Source organism: Anser anser (genome assembly GCF_964211835.1).
Source record: "Anser anser genome assembly, contig: HAP1_SCAFFOLD_129, whole genome shotgun sequence".
Lineage (NCBI taxonomy): Eukaryota > Metazoa > Chordata > Aves > Anseriformes > Anatidae > Anser > Anser anser.
In genome coordinates, this window is record NW_028153757.1 from 64171 (window position 1) to 87044 (window position 22874).

Genomic DNA, 22874 nt, shown 5'->3' on the forward strand with positions numbered 1-22874 from the left:
TGCTTGGGGTTGTTGCGCCCCAGGTGCAGGACCCGGCACTTGGCCTTGTTGATCTTCATACAGTTGACCTCAGCCCATCGCTCCAGCCTATCCAGATCAAATATGTACATGCATACAGGATAAACATATCTATACACACAAGCGTGCACAGTATATGTCGTATGGTATCCATATCGAGAACAACTCGTAGCCCTGATCAGACACGTAGAGTTGCAATCAATTAACAGCAGGAAGACAGCAGATCAAGGATACAGCAAGCTTTGAGAGGCAGGGCAATGCTCACTTTGCCAGTGGCATGGCTGCATGATACCAAGAATTTTGAATTAGTTTGATTTTTTGGAAGCAATTTGTTTTCTTTCTGCGCTGTAGCAAATACCACAGGTTTGCCATCACGTGCTGTTCCCTAATCCATATATCCATCATCATCCATTGCTGCAAGATCATGAAAGGTTAGAAAAGATGACTTAGGTCCAATTTAACAGCCAATGATTTTTCAATGACCAGAGCTGCAACAGATTTTATTTAGCCACAAGCAGGTTTTTTTTTTCTGATGTGAAGTCAGATATTTTGATTTTTTTTTAAGACACTAAATGTCATAAAACCTGCAACCAGACCAGATAAAGTTCAAATTAGAGTGATTCTGAAGCCTTTCATTAAAATGCTGCACATTTCTGTGCAAATTATTTCTGACTCTTCTGGACAAAAGCGGATGAAATAGTTCTTACAAATTAATAATAAAAGGTTGGAACCTTTTACTCACACAAACACTAGTGAATTTTCCAGGAAGTATTATTTTGGCAGGGAATTTTCCCAAATCTAAAGTAAAGAGGGGAAAAGTTGGGTTCCCGTATTAGTTGTTGGTTTTGACTGCTTGACAAAGGGAATAAAAACAGTAGTTAAGTGCAAGGTTTCCTTCTCTTCTTTAGTATTGAGAGGAATCGTCACTTCTGACCTTTAGCACCTTCAGAAACACACTTAGTGCCATGCAGATTCCTCTGCATCTACTTCTAAAAATTACTGGTGCTCCTTAGCATGGAAGTTGGACTTGAAATCTTTCCCAGACTGAGCTCTTTTGAATGCCCGAGGAGCTCATCATTTTGCTTGTTGCCTTCCATTTTCCTGAACAGACCCAGAACGCTGTTCAGGATATGAATGGATCTGGTCTAAGGAATGGGAAGAAAGCAAAAACCAAGGATACCTCACAGCCCTAAATGCCATAAAAAGCAGTCTCATTTTAAAAAAGATCTCCAAAGCTTTTTTTTTTTTTTTTTCTCCTTGTTGTGACCCTGCTTTTTAATCACCCAGCATCAGCCTTGCTGCAAAACAGTCTCCGCTGATTTACCTGCTTGTTAAAGCACCCCACAGGCTGCAAGTGTTGTGTGCTAGGTGTCAAATTATATTTAACGGTGCATAGGTAAACCATTCATCTTCCCATGGTCAAAGCACAGAAGAGCCTCCTGCTAACACAGCTCATCCTTGCTGTAACTGCTTTTAAACCTATTTGTTGGTAAGAAAAGAGCTCAGTACACCACCTTCACAGGGCAAAAATTCACATGGAAGAGCAGAAAAACCCAGAAGTGCTTCCTGAACTTCACGTTACCAACAGCACCATTGGATTTAGATCCTTGCCTGGCATCCAGGATGCACGGCCTGCAAGCACTGCTGCGATGTGGAAGTGCCAAGGCAGGTTTTTGGCCTGCCCTAAAACACTTTTTTTTTTTTTTCTTTTACAAACAATACAAAGAGTGTGCCAGGTATGCTGTAATGCCCGTGTGCCAGGTCAATAGAGGATATCCAAACAACAGAGGCGCTTCTCCTAATTTCTGGCGTGAAAACACTTTCACAGCATTCTTTTCACGAAGAAACCCCTCTCTATCTTCTCCAATGCTCCAGGACCTGCTGCAGCTGCAGCGGCTGCGCTGGTACCAGCCGCATCTTTGACAAATCTTTTCAACGGTTCTGCTTTACCTCGGCACAGTTGAGGTCACTCCTCTTCCTCTTCCAGCTGAGGAAGCAGCTTGCGGGCTCTGCCACACGGTCGGTGCAGAAGCGAAAGCTGGGAACACAGCAGTCAAACTCTCACTGCTAACGAAGCCACCAGGGCAGAGGGCTGACACAGACCCGCCAGAGGCGAACCGTACCCGCTCTCCCTCCCGGCTGCGAGGCTCGCCACAGCAGCCCCGACCCGAAGCGCTCACAATGCTTTGCTTGGTGATGTCACCGATGAGTCAGAGTCCCCAGATGAGCATCTGCCTTGCCACTCTTTAATGTTGGTGTTGTTTTTTGGTTGGTTGCTTGCTTGCTTTTGAAACTTATGTAGGTTATGGTAAACCTTCAGGTAAACCACAGATCAATGGGGAAGAAGTCCCACACGAGGGAAGGCCGTGCATTTCTTCCAGGCAATGGCGCATTCTTTAACATGCTGCATTCGACAAAGAAGCTCTCTCCATTTTGCGCAGTGGCAACAGGCACGACTGCAACACACGCACGTGTAGGCAGCACCTGCAGGTCCCAAACCGTTAACCAATTTTTAGATAGCACCAATTTTTTATGTAGTTGCTTTCCCTTCATCCATAACCCCTTTTTTCCTTTCTTTATATCGGGTGGCTCTCCTCCATTGTTCTGTCATTTTACTCCCCAGTGTCTGAGCAGGCACTGGGAATCGTTTCCAGAGGAAGGGTACTGCTGAAGCTACAACATTTACTCTCAGGGAAAAGAGAGTATGTGAAAGAATACATACTTCCTTTCTTTTTCCTGTTGTTTTTTTTTTTAAATCTCTGAAATCAACGCTGCGGCCTGGCAGCAAATAACTATGGGAGTAATGATGATTCCTCATCCTCACTGTAACGTTGTAGTTAATGTCATAAAGAAGCAATTTCCCCAGGCAGTGGCCATTTGAGATGGGAAGGGGCAGTAAGAGGAAGTTTTCCTTAGACTAGCTCTTCCCCCAGAACACCTCGCCATCCAGCAACAAATTCAATTCACCTGCTCCGCCTGATCAGTCAAACGCGCGTCCGACTCCAGCACACGTCACAGCGGTGGTTCTGACGTGGTTTGAGAATCACCTATCCGCAGAATATCTCGGGTTTGTACACTCAAATAACGCAGTCTTTTCCAAATAAGGCCCAGAGCTCACACTCCGAGTGCAGCCTAACAGCACCAGAGGGCCGGTAGGCTAAACATTCCCATCCTGGCAACAGGACTGACCCGGGCAACAGTAAGCATCCCTTCTGCACTTTCGTCGTGAACATCAACATAAGGAAACAGAGACCTCCTCGATCCAAGTTTGAAGAAACAAACACAAAGGTCACCCAAGCGGGTTGTTTTCAGCAAACTAACGGAGAAATTAAGGTGACAACCGCGTGCATCCAGAGTTAGTCAGATCCCGAAGGCAGTTCCTTTGGGAAACGCAGGAGCAGCGCGCCAGATGACGGCTACCTTACAGCGCACCCCTCAGAGGCACTGCTACGAAAGGAAGGCAGAAGGTTGGAACTCAAAATAACTCGCAAGGCGCCCGTTAAGGGGGAAGCTTTAATTTCCTGAGCAGAACCTCCCCCCTGAAGGCAGCCCAGGGACTCTTTGCTTCCCTAGGGAGACGGCAGGGACGGGGCAGGGCGGTGGGATGGAGGGACACAGGGCCAGATGGACGGCCAGACGGCCGGATGGATGGACAGACGGACGGCCAGACGGCCCAAAAGGCCTGAGCAAGGGCTGAGGAGCGGGAGGGAAGGGCAGGGCGAGGGGAAGGGGAAGGGCGGCCCTGGGCCTGACAGGGCACCTTGGGCCTAACCCCGGGCAGCAGCTCCCCATCTCACAGGGCCCACGGGGGGCTGCCTGTAACAGGAGATGCGGGCAGGTAAATTTTACAAGCACTGCATCACAAATACCCTGCAACACCTGAACTATTCACTGGGACAGCCTCCTTCCTCACCTCCTGAAAGCTCCAGCTGGCAAACCAAGGACAAAATGAAAGGCAGATGTGGAGGACCTCGTAAGATACTGTTTTGTTCCCTACGTGCCCACTGCTGGTGACACGTAATGCCTCCTGTTCCCAAACGACATCGGCACGTTACATCTTTACTACATGCTGAAAGGAACTCAGCAACTTGAACACAACTTAGAATTACCCATCCCGGCAGCAGGCTGTCCAGCTGAAGCTGCTTTAGCCAATCAAGTGTGTCACGCTGCCCCTCAAAGGTTTCTTCCTGGGAACGTCTGCTGTGACACTCCTGACGTATTACTTCTCGGAATGGCAGAACTGCGCTGGGTAGGCCCCACAGCAAGACTCGTATTTCTGTCCTTCCCTTTCAGGAAAGGATCTCCCACCTTGAATTTATTAATTTTCATGATGATGATACACAAATTGAAGTTTTGAAAAACTGAATGCTGATTAACAGATTTCTAGCACAGCCTGTGCATCAAAATTCATTTCTCTCCATTTAGGTAATCTTAGTTTCTGAGTTACAGTTACAGTCAAAATTTTTCTTCTTCGATTTTTTTCTTTTTCTTTTTTTTTTTTTTTTTTTTTGTGATCAGAAAAACGAGGGGACTGGCTGTCCCAAGTCAGCCGGGGAACTTCTCTTTGGTCGATGCATCAAGCAACTCAGCTCTCTTGGGGAAACTTAAATAGAAAAGACAGATCTCCAAACGGATAAAAAAAATAAATCAAATGATAAAAACCCAACCGACACCTCTGATACCCCAGCTTATTGAACAGCACAAGGGTTTAATCTACAGGCTCTGTCCAAAGCAGCAAGAAGTGACAGATTTAATCCAAACCAGTTGCCCGCTCTCACTCTCTGATCTGGAGACGTTATTGGACAAGCATGCATAGCAGTAACACTTGTAAACACTGGGTTACTGCACCACAGCCCCAAATCCCTCACGGGCCCACTAAGATACTTTTACTGACTGATCCACAATAAACACTCCCAAAAAGATTCTCAACAAGCTAAACCCTGTTTAGAAAGAATCTGAGGAACCTGTCACTGCAGCAACAAAGGGCTGCAATTGTATGCAAAATCTCCAACACCCTCCTTAGCACCCTGCTAGCTCAAGGACTGTGTGGGGCTTCCGTGCCCTGAACGAGTCCACCCTGGCCACATAACGCAGATGTAATGGTCAAGAAAGCACATAGCGTTATCGAAACTTATCAGATCCACAGCAAAAGGAAAAGCCCACGCTTCTATATTTCTCCTCCTTCTCCATTCACAGAAGGAAGAGACTGAAAACAGGCAGATTTGTGGTTTACATTTACAGTTAATGTGAAAAATGGCTATTTGTGAAATACATCACGTATTGTTTCAAGCTACAAACAACTCGCTCCCACAAAGGAAAGACTTTTGACCTCAGCATGCAACCCCAGTTACAAATAACTTCCTATCTACCAGTGGGCCGCGTTCCCCTGGCACTCAGTCACTCCGCAGCACGGCAGCCACCTTTGTTCTAAGGATGGCAAATTCTACTTAGAAACGCTCTGTAGAAGAGTGATGTTGTCCCCTTTTAACACGATCCAGCCTGCAGCAAAGAGAAGGGAAAGAGGGGATTAGAGAGAGCCCAGAACCTGAGAATAATCTCGTGTTTTCAGAAAGTGTTTTGTGTGGTTGAGCAGGGTTTTGCCCATCATGCAGAGTGCAGGCCGCCTGGTATTACACGTTTCAAAGACCAGAACTGGTCTCAGGCAGGGACAGATTCTCCTTCATCCAGCAAAATCAGCAGCTCAAAAATCATCAGGGACAGAGATGTAGCCAGGAATTGCTCACTGAACTTCAACAGCAAGGCTCGTCATACGGTTGGTACGTCTCAGTGCTGCTACCTAGAAGGCTCACCCGGGCAGGTTTCAGACCGCGCGTCACTCGGGTTGCACAGACACACGACACACCCAGCTGTTTCCTTGATTTTGCCTTGGAGTGAATCTCCTCTGCGTCGTCCAGCGCCAAATTCACGTACTCGTCAAAGCCCTAGAAATCGGCAACAGTGGCAATTAGTTCAGCAACAACACGAACCATCGTCAGCTGTGCTGACCCAGGCTGGACAACGAAGACTAATTGTTAGAGAAGCACGATTTCTTTTTTCCCTTGGGCTAGTTTTTCTTGACAAGAAAAAATAGGATTGTGAATGAGGGAAAACAAACTAACGATGTAACGTGGGGTCGTGCTGACACTCACGATGATGCAGCCTTCTATCCGCACGTTCACTTGCTCAGCCACACCTGGATCCTCGAGCTCTGCAGAACGAAGGAGGAGAGTAAATTGGAACACAAACACCGCGAGCAGTTTTGTTCTCTCTCGTGTGTTCAGAAATACCCGCTAACCATAGCCGCTAGAGCTCCCAAAAACTCCAAGGAGCAACTCTCAGGGGCAGTTTCAATTAACAGTCTGACATTTTAGAGTCTTATATGACTGGGTGAATACTACACGTTTGCTGAAGGACACGTTTCCAGTCACAAGGGAACACTCCTGCACGCCCGGCTGCACGATCCCACTCCCGTTAACACGAGGGGGAAACGCCGGGCTGCGCAGCAGCTCCTTGTACCCACCAGCACGCCGCACAGCTCTCCATTCCCCACAAACCTGCCCCGAGCAACGGGTGGGAGCCGAAAACTCAGCGAGGGAGATCCCCGGACCCTCCCCGCTCCCCCCACCCCCTCCAAATCCCCATCCCCATCCCCTCCCCGTCCTCTCCCCGCGCTACTCACGCTCTGCAGGTAGCGGAAGATGAGGTTCTGGGGCACTGCGTGAAGGGCTCAGCACGGGGACAAGAGCTCCAGGCCCGGGACAAGGCCTCAAGACAAGGCCTCAAACCCTGCAACGAGGCCCCAGGGCCCCGGGACAAGGCCTCAAGGTCCGGGCCGAGACCCCTGAGGCCCGGGCCGCCCCCCACCCGCTCCCCCGTCGCTCCCCGGCCGCAGGAAGGCTACGATGGGCTGCACCATCACCGTCTGCACCTTCTGGTCCTGCCCGCGGTACGCCATGGCTGCCGCCGCCTCGCTGCTCCCGCCGCCCCTGCTGGGCCGCCTCCGGAAGCCCCTGAGGCCGGGCGGGAGCGCACAAGGGACGCTGGGATGCTGGAGGAGCGTGGGGGGCCGCTCTAGCAGGCCGGGAGGACCGCGTCTCTATGGTCGCAGGCAGGAGTCCCTGCGCCAGCTTTATTGGTGAGCAGCGAGGCTGGGGGGGGGAGGGGGGCAAGACAGCCTTAAATAAAATACAAATATAAAAAGTGTTATAAATGGCTGTTATAAATCCAAATAGGATTACAATCAAAGTTTACAATTTATTAAACGAATAGAGGCAAGCAAGCAGCGCTGGGTGCACCGGGAGTCTCTGCTCCCCCAGGACGCACACCTGTTACGTAAGGCGGCTGGTTTTGATGCTCCCAGGCTAATACATATTCATTACTACTTCGAGAAGAGGCAGGGTTATTAGAATTGGTTTCCGGAATCCGAAACCCCTCCCAGGGGCGCCTGCGTATCAGTCTCTGGTGGTCTCTCGGGGCTTGCTCGGGCTGAATGCTGGTTGTCTTCCTCCCAGGCTTTTGTCCTTCAATTGTCCTTCATCTCCCCCTTCCTCCTCGTTTGGGAGCCTCTGCGCCGGATTTCAGAAACTCTAGCAACATCCCCTGCAGTAGTCAGCACTTTTCCCTAAAAACCCCTTTGTTCTCTTATCACCTAGACCCGGGCCTCGATGTTAACCCTTCAAATCCCTTAGTGACACGAATTGCTGGACCATTCCTTACAAAAGGAAGGATAAAATATGTAGAGGAGCAATGGCACACGCGAAAGCCCAGCGCCGCGGGCAGAGGCAGCGAAGGTTGACGGCAGAACAGTGCTCGGTTTGAACACGGAGAGGGAAAGCGAGGGGAAGGTGGCCGAAGCCGGCCGCAGTCTCTGAGCTCTCCTCCTCCTGATTGTTTTCTCTCAAAGACATTTCTGTCTGTGTGCGGGCACCCGGAGCCGGCAGAAGTCCCCGTGAAGTCCTTCGGCAGGACGGAGGGCTGCGTGGGCTCCAGTGAGAGAGGGAGTTAGGAGAATCTTATCAAGTAGAGATAGAGCGCTGACGGCATTAAACTAGGATGCTACTTAGTGTCTTTGCTAACTATGGTGCATTGTGCCAATTAACTAAAGCAAGAAGCCTTGGGCCCCTTACCAAGGTCAGTCTCCTAATAAGAGAGCGAGCCTATCTTAAGAAACTGGGAGAAACTGGTCCTGCAGGTGGACAAGAGCCAAGGAGCAACTGAGTCTGTGCAAAGACAAGAGGTCAACTAGCGGTGACGAGGAAGAGTCATCAATCTTCATGCCCACGACCTCCCGTGCTGCCCAGCGCTGAATAAACATACCTACTTTACAATCTCACTGATTGTGGAGTCCCTTTTCCGCAAGTCGCCAGCAGCAGTTTCTTCCGCAGAGGTTTTCCCAGAGCCGCTTCAAAGCTTCCCTCGCGGAGCTGGGGCGTCGCAGGGGGTCATCAAAGCACGCACGTACACACACACACACACACACACACACACAGGCGTTGTTGTCCAAACAGAAAGTATTTACAACAAATTCGACAAGCGGTTTTTCTCTGCCAGCAGCAAATGCCTGAGGGCCCCTACAGCTTCACAAATCATAGCACAAAGAGCCTAAAGTTCCTCTAAAATTTAGGGAAATAATTCAAAATAGATCTGCTAGGGGAAAACGATCACTGGCGGCAGGGTACACAATACACGCGAGCCTCAGCTCTCCTCCGCAGAGTCAGTGCCCACGCCCAAGTGCGACGCTGATGGCACCCGAACATTTGCTGTAGCAGGCAGCAGAGCCAGCAGCTCAGGGGAGCAATTTTAAAAACCAGGAGGCACTTAAACCAACCCTTAATTGACCCAGTTACTGCAGGAGAGTCCCGACTACTCGCCCTGGAGTCCTACTGTCACCAGCAAAAAGCACCAACCAAAGCTTGGGGGAACTTTGGTACAGCACAAGAGAAGGGAGTGGGGGTAGCGTAGCCGTATCGCAGAGCTGCTGCTTTTCACACCATTTTATCATCCCTGATAATTGAAAGTAAGGCCGGGTGGGCTGACCCCACCACCACCACTCCTGGCAGCATGTTTGGTCCACAACGCTAGAATAATTATTCTGCTCCCTCCCGCCCCTACAGCTTCATCATCTGAAAAGATTACAGTCAAAACAATGGCATACACAAATAAAAGTCAAGAGTTGACATAGTAACTCCGGGATTTGGGTATCAACTGTCCGAGAAATCAGAACACCCAGGCTTCACAATGTGCCCAACATCGAGCTGTGCCAAGGGGGGGCGGAAGGAAGAAGCTTTCCGTTTAAGCCTTCAGAGCATCGCTCCATCACTACGTCAATTCACAGCCACCACAGCGTGCCGATGGACATCTTTCTGTGCCAAAAGAAACAAGTGCTTTGTCCTCTTGATATCAAAGGTAGCCACCTATAGTTACGGAACCATGCACAAGACCTTAACTCTGACCAGCAGGGAAACTTAGGACAACTGAGTGCAGATCCTGCCAATTTCTACCAGTTCCAACTGTGCTTTAAGTCTCATTGCAAAGCCTCAGTTAGAAAAAGGATCACCTCGGGGTATCCAACAAGAAGAAGAGTTGTTTTTTTTTTGTTTTTTTTTGTTTTTTTTTAATATACCATAGGACTATGCAGTTCAATCATCAATCATCTTGGAAAGCTCAAGGAGGAGGTCATCCTCATCCTTCCCTGGGTCCAAGTCGAGCTCGGCTTCCAGTATGCCGTCTGAGAGTTCCCAAAGTAGCGTCTCTAAATCCTCGTCTACAGATACGGGCGCGTTGCCTGTGGAACTCAGCCGGCGTGTCCTTGCTTCTTCTAGCTGGGAAGAAGCTGAAGTCGAGCTTGAGAACTCCATTGGCTCCACAGATTCTGCCTGGCTTCCAAGATGTGCTTCAGGTCTTGGCAGAGCAAGGAAGAGAACAATCAGTATATGCCATTTCTTAACGGGAAATCCCTTTTCTGCAAACCGGCTCTTAAAACCGTAGCCAACCCCTCCTGCACTTCAATCTTACCCAGGGATTGTTATTCAATTAACCCAGGGCGACATTTAGAGCCCAATATATTAGCAGGTACATTTTTCAGTTTGGGGGTTTCTCTGTGAAGCCAGAGCACCTGGAGTCTAGCAAAGATGGTTCAATTGTTGTAGCAAGAGGCACTTTGCCACCTTGCTTAATTTTCCTGTAAAAATGTTAAGAAGTCTCCATCTGCAAATATCTGTTTGCTAAGTTAGTCATTTTTCCCACGGCACACTCAGCAGAGTTTGCTCCCCACTACAGGAAGCTGATCTGCAGCCATCACTTCCCTCTGCTCTCCCTGCACTCTTGTCACCTTGTATGTTTGTTCGGGTGGCATTCTTGAGGACCAAAAGGCAGAGGACACTACTCATCATTTATCACCTCACGAGGAAGTAGGAGAACTTCACCTCATCCTCATTTAGGTATTCAGACAGAGCAAGAAGTCACTGGAAAGCTGTACCGACTTGCAGCATTTAAAGAAAGTAAGTCTAATTAAGCATTCCTGCTAGCTGCTAGAAAGTCATTTCACGTGACTTATTCCTCTGATGGATTTGGGCTTTAATTATCTCAGAACCCTCCTTTTTTCCCCACGTGTGACAGAACTTATGTTTCACTGGGGATATACACCGATTGAGAAAAAGAACAAGTTGTGGTCATCACCTGTTTTGGGGATTTTCTTCAAGTCTGGTGGCTGGGACGTGCTCCAGCGTGGCTGGAACAGCCTAGAAAGCAGCAAAACAGCATTTAGGACTCATGGGTAAAAGATTCCTTACTAGCTTTTTCCTCCATGCTGCTTCTCCTCTGGCATTGCGGAGCCTTAGCCAAAATACAAAACCAAGGTGCTCCTGAAGAAAGTTAATATTCACTTGGAGGTTACTAATGATCTTGTGTCTTTTAAGAACACAGCATTAATGGACAAAATCCTCCACACCAGAGAAATCACAGAATCACAGAGGACTAAGTAAATAGTGCCATTAATCTAATAAATATGGAAGGGTACTACAAGAATTCTGTAGGCAGCTACTGGATTTAAAAGGAAACAGAAAGCCTGTAGAACTTTTGAGTTTTCCATCTTTTCTCCTAGAGGAGGGTGTAAATTTTACAAGGGATCCATTTCTGCATTAGCCCCTGTCCTTACCATAGCTGCTTTTTTGGCTGGAGGTCCCATTGTGTCAGCGTCAGAGGCAGTCCGTGGCTTCACAGCTGCTACAGCAGAGGGAAAACTGCCAGGTGCCTTACGTTTCAGTGCCTTCTTCTTGGGGGAAGCGACTTTCCCATCCCAAGGCTTCGCAAACATGTTAAAGTTGGCTAGAGTAAAAGGAAGAGAGAACTGATACAGTCTTGCTCTGCCTCATGAAAAATCCACGTTCTCTTCCTCATTTCCACGGCCCGTCTACACAGTTAACTGTATTTGGCCAGCAGAATTACACTGCCATTGCCTGGATTCTCAGCAATATCTTCCACATAGTAAACTCCGTCTACCAACAATCCATACAAAGGAACAAAGGAACTGAATAGCTACAGTAAATCATAATCCAGGACGAGGGAAACTCAGACACAGAGCGATCCCAAGTGCAAGCAATACTCTAAGACGTTGTATGAAGTCTAGTAAGATTCACAAATGTTGACAGCTTTTGTATTTAAAGTCTTGCTCCCTCTAGGAAAGGAAAAGCAGCAGGTATAGTAAGACAAGAGAGTGTATGCAACTGTTGTACCAGCTTCCTCTCCCCTGCAGTGATGTCCCACAAAATCTATTAAGTTGTTCTACAAAATCCAAATTTGTAGAGTCATATTCTAGTCTCCCATTCCTGACCTAACATCTGGCTGGCAGGAGAAGAAACGAAAGAAAGCTCAGTACTTGTTTTCTTTGTGTGTTTATTTCCTCGTGTCCCATGAGACAGAGAGAAAGGCTACAATGTGCAGTGCATGCAGCCTTTAAGCCCTCCTTATCTCCCTCACACAATCTCATTTTACAAAGTTGATATAATCTTAACAACGAGGCCTTTGATCCTCTGTCATTTTTGACAGAAACTGGCCCCCCACATTAAGACGCTGAAGCATGCTTTACAAACACATACACGTGTCAAGTTAAGCAACACATGCCAAAGAGGAAGGTGAACTTGAACTCAACGCAGGGAGGACTTCATACCATAAACAGATGGCAGAAAAAAACAGAATACCAAAATTAGACTAAAAAGCCCCTCAATGTGTTAATTTTCTAGTGGGAAATACAGAATACCATCACGTAATTAACGAAAACAGACATGGTTGCATGTTCTGGCCCTTCTTTGCCTTTGAACTTTGCAGCCTTAAACTCTTTTATCCTCTGCATTGAAGGAAAAAGCAAAGCAGATCCTGAGCAAACGGAACTTGCTCAATATGGGAAGCACCTCACCGGGGCAGGTATTAAAGCATCTTATTACCTGATAGCTTTGTGTTCCATAACGATTTCTGCCCGGCTGGGGCAGGTCCAGGTTGTGCTGGGGGAGCTGGCACATTTTCTCCACTCTGCTGCATCCGCAGAGCTTTCTCGCGCTTTATTTCTTCCAGGGTTTTAACACGCACTTCTCCTTCTGGCTTGGCTTTACCTGCCGGCTCCTTCGACTGCACTTTGCTGGGCCCGGAAAGAGTGAGCACGCTCTGCTTCTTGGGCTCACCCTCAATTTTTGCCCCTGCGCTGGGATCTTTGGTTTTACCATGCCATTCAGCCTGGGCTTTGGCTTGACATTCTCGTCTCTGAAGAGCTCTCTCACGACGGATTTCCTCCAGTGTTTTCACATGGACCTCTCCCTTTGGCTTAGCAGCCTTCCCTGTCATCATCAAGAAATGAGAAGCGCCAACATTTAAAGAGAGTCCAACAATAGTTTAAGTCTCCAAAATTTGTCACAGTACTAAGGAAAACTAAGCCTGAGCGTTCCCAATAACGCATCTTAGGACAATAGCCTAACATTCTCCTCCTCCTCTGAGCCACTTGTTGTATTTTGAAGACCAGCCCTATCCAGAGAGAGTTGCTACACAGAAATGCTAGTTTACTTGATTACTTTTTCAGACTGCATTTCAAATTCCTGCTCCCGGCAGTGGCTCTATTCTAATTGTATATGATGGTTCACAGAAGCAGCTTAAAACCTTGACAAGGCACAAGCGGAAAATAAACACACACCTAGAGCCAGATTTCTGATAGTGGCTGTCAGAAGAGCTTCAGCACTCGAGCAAGAGGAATCAGTTCTTTGTTTTCATTTGAATTCCTTTTTAGGGCTGTATGAAAACGGTCTAAGTTCACGGAAAGGAAGAAGGAGAAAGTATATTTAATAGCCAGTTGTTACCTTTCGCAGTACTAGTCCGTTGAGAAGGTAATCCTAGCCTCTCCTTCACAGACTTGGGAACTTGAACTGCAAAACAGAAAAAGACCAAATTAGGGAGGCTGCATAAACGTCAACTTTGTGTTCACATTCAAAAACAAGGCAGGAAAGGTAACTTTGAATCCCGGTGATTAAGACCTCAGCCAACATGCAAAAAGAAACATCGCAGGAAAAGGACAAACAGAAAGCCTAACTACAAAACCCGTGAATCACATCCAGATGCCTGTTTAGTAGCTGTACCTCTCTTTGGTGCTTTGTCAGCATTTCCCGGAACCTCCACCTTCTTCCCCAGCCTTTCAGCAAGGCTGCGCTTCACCGGAAGGGCGCTTACATCAGCTTCAGACAGAGAAAACAAGGAATATTTTAAGAACATTTCTTTGCAGGAAGATTTGAGAACAGTCAACCACAAGCTTCTATTTTTCAAGCATATTTTCATAAAATTGCCTTTCAGCTGCTAAATGGTTTTTTTGCCATTTCTGCAGTCAACACAGATCTCCACTGCAACGCATTTTCCTCTCATACGTCAAAAATACTCTTCAATGCAGTCATATAGAGAAGGCGGCACCTAAATAACAGCTCATAAAAAGTTCTTACCCACGGAGGCTTTCCGTTTTCCTTGTTTCTCAGCAAGATCTAGTCGAACCACAGGTTCCTCCCCTAAAACAAAAGTAAAATTTTTCTATTTCATAGAAACCAGTAGCCAATAGAAATAGTATACTGTTAGCCCATGTCCAAAAAAAACCCAGCAAGGCACTGTTTTGACAGCTAAACCACACAAACTCATATTTCAACTATAATTAACTTAGAAAAAGTATCCATAGTCTCAGTGTTTGCCTCAAATTCCAGCTGAATGTAGTCGAGAATGAATCTGAGTCTGCTTGACAGCTATACTTTGTGCAGAACAGAGCTGCATAAGCAAGCAGAATATTATTAGGTACAAATGCTGAGAAATATTCCTTTCTAAGGTGAATGTCTATGGGTAGAAGTACTTCTTCACTTCTTTCCCTTTCAAAGGAATTTGCACAACTCTAAACAATATAATTTATACACAGACTCCTATCGCACTACTGTCCACACGTGCCACTGTCAGCCTCTTTAAAGCTTCAGAAATTGCTTCTTACATAGCACTGTCCTCTAGAGCTCTTTCTTCTCGTTACTCTCCTGTTTTTCAGTTATCCCCCTATTTGCATACTGACACATTTTTTTCTTTCTCCTGCTACTGCACTTAACCTGAGCACCAAAGCTTTCCAGTACAACCAGGGACTTTCAGCATAAAAGCATGTTTTGAACAGAAGGCGGCAGCACCAGGAGGCTAACAGGGGTGAATTGCCTTCCTTCTTGCTTAACCTTCCAGTTTAGGAGTAATGAAATCAAAACAAAAGCATGAATTATTACCTTCCTCTGTAGACAGTGTCACAGTTCTCACCACTGTCCGGACATTTTCCTTTTCCGGAGCAGGAAAAATCATAGAATCGACGGGAGGAAGAGAAGATCTTGAAGGACCTTCTGCTCAGAGCAAGCAAAACATAAGGAAGTTTACCAAACAGAAAAAACTATCACGAAGAACAAAAAACTTTAATTATTCATTACTGTCAAACATACAGTGACCAGAGCATGCAAATAAGAGAGGTGACTAGTTTGCCTCTGGTTGCCCTTGGAATTCCCATCTAGAATACCAGCTGGCTGAGAATCAGGTTGCTCGATGCCCCCAGCTAAACATGGAAGTCTATCCCTCAAGCAGCTCCCAGCCACCATCACCTGCCATTCTGAAGCCAATCAAATTTCACTTCTTTGGCAAAATAGTTGGATTCACCAAAGCATAGCCAGCTACCCGGTATTACTGGAAGAGGTTTTTTTTGAAAGAAAAATCATCACACAGGATGAAGGTGAACCGGGTAAGGAAGCAGGGAATATTAACTCACCACCGTGTCTCTTAGTTTTTTCCTTCATTTTCTGCAATTTGATTTCTTCAAGTGTTTTTATTCCAAAATTCAGACCGTCCTCTGAAAACAGAAAACAGTTAATGAGACTAAGGCTTAGAGGCACTCACTGAGGACCACAGATCCTCAGGCTTCTTAGTGCTCAGGAACTTTCAGAAGTATTTAGAATAAAGCCTGTCAACACTCCTCACAAGTGAAACAACCATAGAATCAATGGCATTTTGCCCCTCCTTTCACCCTTCAGGGTAAAAACTGTAGTTTTAATTTTAATCCATTTACGTGATATTAGATCCCTCTATCGTTAGATATGGCTTTCAACAGTGGTTGCCAGGCTGCACGTGCAGCCATTTAAACTCCATGCTGTGACCCTGTTTTGTTCTCCAAAAGGAAAGAAAAGCAGTTCAACTTTCTGACCCAATGGGCACATGATGGTATCAGGGAGAAATGAGATCATGGAAATAACCGAGTCCATTCAGCACCCCTACATTCTGTTGTGTTTTTACGCCACATTGCTTTTGAGTTAATTGTCAAGTTATCCTGCCGATTTATCCTACTACAGGTGCTGGAATACCTTGTTTAGCAGTAGTAGCACTGGCTTTCCGAGTGGAAATCATCCGTAATCCATTTTGGCCTTCCTCAGCTGGTTGCTGGACGGGAGTTTTAGTTTCTTCTCCTTCCGCAGAAAGCTGGTCTGAAGGGGAAAAATCTATTCAGTTATGCATAGGCCAGATTGTTCGTGATTATGTAGCTCATGCAATGACACTTCAGTCCATGGTTCCTATAAAAAAGTTGGTTTTTTTTTGTTTTTTTTTTTTTTTAATACAGCTACACTGACCTGATGAACTCGTAAGTAGACTACCCTAGGACAAAACATCTAGGACTCTAGATTCTCTCTGCAGCTTTAACTACTACACGACATATTACTCTTCAGACAAAAAAAAAGGAATTTCCTTCCTAGTTTCACATAGAGCTTTACACAACAGACCAGCTAAAGCCAAGAGTGGTTCTAAGCTTTCCTCCAACATTTCAGGTTCTGTCCGCTGACTGCCAGACAAAGCCACCAGTGACCTGAGCGGACTGCCTGCCCTATCGCTAGTCAGACCTCAGGTCATCTGTGATTTATACATTCATTTACAGCACAAATTCCTTCCAAGAACCAAAGACTTACACAATCATTTACAGCACAAATTCCTTCCAGGAACCAAACCATGCTCACCATCATCATCTTCATCATCATCTGCAGCATTGATTACAACTGGAGGGTGTGTAGGGCTTGGGACATTTTCCGAGTTTTCCACTTTCATCACCCGCCTTAGCTATGGAGAGGGATTGGACTGGACAGAAAGTTTGTTTTGCTGCAGTGACATCTGAGCCACTTTCAAATCATCGTCCGCGGACTCAGGCGGACTTGGCAGTGTAGCTAGAGGAAGAGGAGGATCATCAGTAATATGGCAGTTTAAAACTTTGACCACAATGCACGAAGATGGTAGCTAAGGCAGATAACCTGCACAGGCAATGAATGCAGCATCTCCTTTTGCCCATCCCGCCACTGTTTACACCGTGAACAATGACTTGCCTTCAAACAACAACACATCTCCCTGCCACCCAGCAGAAGACGAAACAACAGAAAGCAAACTGCAAGGCAAATATCACACAAAGCAGAGAGAAGCTGAGCATGAAAGCAGAAAACAAATACCAGCAGTACAGCAGCAGTACACTCGGTTTAGCTGACCACCTAGGACTGCAGACCTTTTCCTGCACTCACAAATGAACGGTTACCTGATGTCTCCTACACTATTGGCACCCACTAAGTAATATGCAAAATTAATTCTTCAATACTTAAAGAAAAAGGACCTAAACTCACTCTTGCTTGGTGGTAAGAAGACGCCATCGATGTAACGTCCCTTTGCGTGATGAAAAGCACAGTTGGCTTTCTGACAGCCTACTGGCTGCTTCTGCCAGTAGCAGGGAATCTCAGCGCGCTTTTTCTGAAGACAGAAAGAAAGACAAGCTCGTGATAACATGCACCTAAGGATTGCAAAGAGATGCACAGTTCCAGGTCACGACAGCGATAGGGCTGTCACAATACAGTGCTGAAACATCATTCCAAAGGTCAGTTTATCACGGAAGTATAGTATTTCCGGGCATATTCACAAAGTTTGCAGAAGCTGTAACCACTATGCACGTTTAGCCTTGTCATCATTCAGTTTGAGAAGACAGGCACTCTCAGACATCAGTTTAGGGTGGGTTAAACTAATACACCCAGGATTATACTAGGATTATTCAGAGGGAAAAAGAACATCTTAAATTGCCTACGTTAACTCTATCCAGAACTACTTCTCGGAGACTTCGTTCTTCTGCACCTTTAACTTTCCCCACTGCTTCCTAGCCCAGGCAGCTAGAACAGCATTATCTGAAGGACTCCGGGACACAAGAGACCTGATAGATCATTATCAAGCCTGCTCTCAGGAGGCTAGTACAGCCTGTTTATTACCCCCCTGCTCCAGCAGCTTTTAGCAGTCTAGTTAGCGGTTATTCTGCATCTGTTGAGAAAATACTGTCGGCGTCTAATAAAAGAAAATCTTGCTAAGACATACCTAAGGCATTGATTTTATTTCCCTCTCCTTCCTCCCACCCCCTCCCCTGCTAACAGAAACCAGTGTAATTCCAAAGCAAAGGACTCTGTCCTGCAAAAGCACAATCAGCACACCTACAGCACTGAAAAATGCTTTTGTTGATTTATTTTGAGAACACATCTTTAGGCACTCACATCGATTTCCATGTGTCTGAATCGGCAGACATTCCTGAAACAACGACCCTCCTGCCACAGCGTGCAGACTGTCTCGTTCCCCAGAGCAGCTTCACAGTGGCGGAAGGAACAGTTGTCTCCCTGTAACCAAAAGGAAACCAACAAGGAAAATATAGTACAGCCTCAAAAACGTCCATGCTACTGCCTCAGGTTGCTACGATTGAATTCAGAATCTAAATGGTTATCACGTTAACCAAAGACCAGTGTGCCTCCTCCTCCTACTCTACCCCTTCCTGAAAAAAAAAGAAAAAAAAAAAAAAACAACAAAAAAACAAAGCAAAGCAAAGCAAAAGAAACCCAGCCATACCTTGGTACAGGTAGAATAGAAATAGAAGTAGCAATCGTCTCCTTGTTTAGACATGCCGACAAGTTCTGATAACAAGCTCGGGTTCTCTCCACAGGGACTTCCTCTGCTCTTGGAGAGAGCTGTCTTCACCCTTGCTTGGGCTGAAAGTCTTCCACTGGCTTGTGATCAGTGAAATCTTCTTTTTAAAAGTAACCCTAAACAAAGTACCAACAAGTGAAAAATAATGAGTAACAAGCATTTTTCCAGCTTTCTTCTGTTCATCAAATTAGTCTCTTGAGGAGAGCAATTGCTGCAAGATCATGAAAGGTTAGAAAAGATGACTTAGGTCCAATTTAACAGCCAATGATTTTTCAATGACCAGAGCTGCAACAGATTTTATTTAGCCACAAGCAGGTTTTTTTTTTCTGATGTGAAGTCAGATATTTTGATTTTTTTTTAAGACACTAAATGTCATAAAACCTGCAACCAGACCAGATAAAGTTCAAATTAGAGTGATTCTGAAGCCTTTCATTAAAATGCTGCACATTTCTGTGCAAATTATTTCTGACTCTTCTGGACAAAAGCAGATGAAATAGTTCTTACAAATTAATAATAAAAGGTTGGAACCTTTTACTCACACAAACACTAGTGAATTTTCCAGGAAGTATTATTTTGGCAGGGAATTTTCCCAAATCTAAAGTAAAGAGGGGAAAAGTTGGGTTCCCGTATTAGTTGTTGGTTTTGACTGCTTGACAAAGGGAATAAAAACAGTAGTTAAGTGCAAGGTTTCCTTCTCTTCTTTAGTATTGAGAGGAATCGTCACTTCTGACCTTTAGCACCTTCAGAAACACACTTAGTGCCATGCAGATTCCTCTGCATCTACTTCTAAAAATTACTGGTGCTCCTTAGCATGGAAGTTGGACTTGAAATCTTTCCCAGACTGAGCTCTTTTGAATGCCCAAGGAGCTCATCATTTTGCTTGTTGCCTTCCATTTTCCTGAACAGACCCAGAACGCTGTTCAGGATATGAATGGATCTGGTCTAAGGAATGGGAAGAAAGCAAAAACCAAGGATACCTCACAGCCCTAAATGCCATAAAAAGCAGTCTCATTTTAAAAAAGATCTCCAAAGCTTTTTTTTTTTTTTTTTCTCCTTGTTGTGACCCTGCTTTTTAATCACCCAGCATCAGCCTTGCTGCAAAACAGTCTCCGCTGATTTACCTGCTTGTTAAAGCACCCCACAGGCTGCAAGTGTTGTGTGCTAGGTGTCAAATTATATTTAACGGTGCATAGGTAAACCATTCATCTTCCCATGGTCAAAGCACAGAAGAGCCTCCTGCTAACACAGCTCATCCTTGCTGTAACTGCTTTTAAACCTATTTGTTGGTAAGAAAAGAGCTCAGTACACCACCTTCACAGGGCAAAAATTCACATGGAAGAGCAGAAAAACCCAGAAGTGCTTCCTGAACTTCACGTTACCAACAGCACCATTGGATTTAGATCCTTGCCTGGCATCCAGGATGCACGGCCTGCAAGCACTGCTGCGATGTGGAAGTGCCAAGGCAGGTTTTTGGCCTGCCCTAAAACACTTTTTTTTTTTTTTCTTTTACAAACAATACAAAGAGTGTGCCAGGTATGCTGTAATGCCCGTGTGCCAGGTCAATAGAGGATATCCAAACAACAGAGGCGCTTCTCCTAATTTCTGGCGTGAAAACACTTTCACAGCATTCTTTTCACGAAGAAACCCCTCTCTATCTTCTCCAATGCTCCAGGACCTGCTGCAGCTGCAGCGGCTGCGCTGGTACCAGCCGCATCTTTGACAAATCTTTTCAACGGTTCTGCTTTACCTCGGCACAGTTGAGGTCACTCCTCTTCCTCTTCCAGCTGAGGAAGCAGCTTGCGGGCTCTGCCACACGGTCGGTGCAGAAGCGAAAGCTGGGAACACAGCAGTCAAACTCTCACTGCTAACGAAGCCACCAGGGCAGAGGGCTGACACAGACCCGCCAGAGGCGAACCGTACCCGCTCTCCCTCCCGGCTGCGAGGCTCGCCACAGCAGCCCCGACCCGAAGCGCTCACAATGCTTTGCTTGGTGATGTCACCGATGAGTCAGAGTCCCCAGATGAGCATCTGCCTTGCCACTCTTTAATGTTGGTGTTGTTTTTTGGTTGGTTGCTTGCTTGCTTTTGAAACTTATGTAGGTTATGGTAAACCTTCAGGTAAACCACAGATCAATGGGGAAGAAGTCCCACACGAGGGAAGGCCGTGCGTTTCTTCCAGGCAATGGCGCATTCTTTAACATGCTGCATTCGACAAAGAAGCTCTCTCCATTTTGCGCAGTGGCAACAGGCACGACTGCAACACACGCACGTGTAGGCAGCACCTGCAGGTCCCAAACCGTTAACCAATTTTTAGATAGCACCAATTTTTTATGTAGTTGCTTTCCCTTCATCCATAACCCCTTTTTTCCTTTCTTTATATCGGGTGGCTCTCCTCCATTGTTCTGTCATTTTACTCCCCAGTGTCTGAGCAGGCACTGGGAATCGTTTCCAGAGGAAGGGTACTGCTGAAGCTACAACATTTACTCTCAGGGAAAAGAGAGTATGTGAAAGAATACATACTTCCTTTCTTTTTCCTGTTGTTTTTTTTTTTAAATCTCTGAAATCAACGCTGCGGCCTGGCAGCAAATAACTATGGGAGTAATGATGATTCCTCATCCTCACTGTAACGTTGTAGTTAATGTCATAAAGAAGCAATTTCCCCAGGCAGTGGCCATTTGAGATGGGAAGGGGCAGTAAGAGGAAGTTTTCCTTAGACTAGCTCTTCCCCCAGAACACCTCGCCATCCAGCAACAAATTCAATTCACCTGCTCCGCCTGATCAGTCAAACGCGCGTCCGACTCCAGCACACGTCACAGCGGTGGTTCTGACGTGGTTTGAGAATCACCTATCCGCAGAATATCTCGGGTTTGTACACTCAAATAACGCAGTCTTTTCCAAATAAGGCCCAGAGCTCACACTCCGAGTGCAGCCTAACAGCACCAGAGGGCCGGTAGGCTAAACATTCCCATCCTGGCAACAGGACTGACCCGGGCAACAGTAAGCATCCCTTCTGCACTTTCGTCGTGAACATCAACATAAGGAAACAGAGACCTCCTCGATCCAAGTTTGAAGAAACAAACACAAAGGTCACCCAAGCGGGTTGTTTTCAGCAAACTAACGGAGAAATTAAGGTGACAACCGCGTGCATCCAGAGTTAGTCAGATCCCGAAGGCAGTTCCTTTGGGAAACGCAGGAGCAGCGCGCCAGATGACGGCTACCTTACAGCGCACCCCTCAGAGGCACTGCTACGAAAGGAAGGCAGAAGGTTGGAACTCAAAATAACTCGCAAGGCGCCCGTTAAGGGGGAAGCTTTAATTTCCTGAGCAGAACCTCCCCCCTGAAGGCAGCCCAGGGACTCTTTGCTTCCCTAGGGAGACGGCAGGGACGGGGCAGGGCGGTGGGATGGAGGGACACAGGGCCAGATGGACGGCCAGACGGCCGGATGGATGGACAGACGGACGGCCAGACGGCCCAAAAGGCCTGAGCAAGGGCTGAGGAGCGGGAGGGAAGGGCAGGGCGAGGGGAAGGGGAAGGGCGGCCCTGGGCCTGACAGGGCACCTTGGGCCTAACCCCGGGCAGCAGCTCCCCATCTCACAGGGCCCACGGGGGGCTGCCTGTAACAGGAGATGCGGGCAGGTAAATTTTACAAGCACTGCATCACAAATACCCTGCAACACCTGAACTATTCACTGGGACAGCCTCCTTCCTCACCTCCTGAAAGCTCCAGCTGGCAAACCAAGGACAAAATGAAAGGCAGATGTGGAGGACCTCGTAAGATACTGTTTTGTTCCCTACGTGCCCACTGCTGGTGACACGTAATGCCTCCTGTTCCCAAACGACATCGGCACGTTACATCTTTACTACATGCTGAAAGGAACTCAGCAACTTGAACACAACTTAGAATTACCCATCCCGGCAGCAGGCTGTCCAGCTGAAGCTGCTTTAGCCAATCAAGTGTGTCACGCTGCCCCTCAAAGGTTTCTTCCTGGGAACGTCTGCTGTGACACTCCTGACGTATTACTTCTCGGAATGGCAGAACTGCGCTGGGTAGGCCCCACAGCAAGACTCGTATTTCTGTCCTTCCCTTTCAGGAAAGGATCTCCCACCTTGAATTTATTAATTTTCATGATGATGATACACAAATTGAAGTTTTGAAAAACTGAATGCTGATTAACAGATTTCTAGCACAGCCTGTGCATCAAAATTCATTTCTCTCCATTTAGGTAATCTTAGTTTCTGAGTTACAGTTACAGTCAAAATTTTTCTTCTTCGATTTTTTTCTTTTTCTTTTTTTTTTTTTTTTTTTTGTGATCAGAAAAACGAGGGGACTGGCTGTCCCAAGTCAGC

At 46.5% G+C, this 22874-nt stretch overlaps 1 pseudogene across 1 annotated transcript; it reads right to left on the reverse strand.

Annotated features, from left to right (window-relative positions):
* Positions 1-9593: 9593 nt before the first annotated feature.
* On the reverse strand, positions 9594-18783 carry LOC310891553 (zinc finger CCCH domain-containing protein 11A-like; annotated as a pseudogene). Its single transcript has 10 exons — positions 18451-18783; positions 18105-18224; positions 17199-17322; positions 16551-16754; positions 15906-16025; positions 15317-15397; positions 12459-12719; positions 11174-11343; positions 10696-10757; positions 9594-9918 (listed from the first exon to the last, which is right to left on the reverse strand). The product of its transcript is annotated as a zinc finger CCCH domain-containing protein 11A-like (transcript).
* Positions 18784-22874: the final 4091 nt, after the last annotated feature.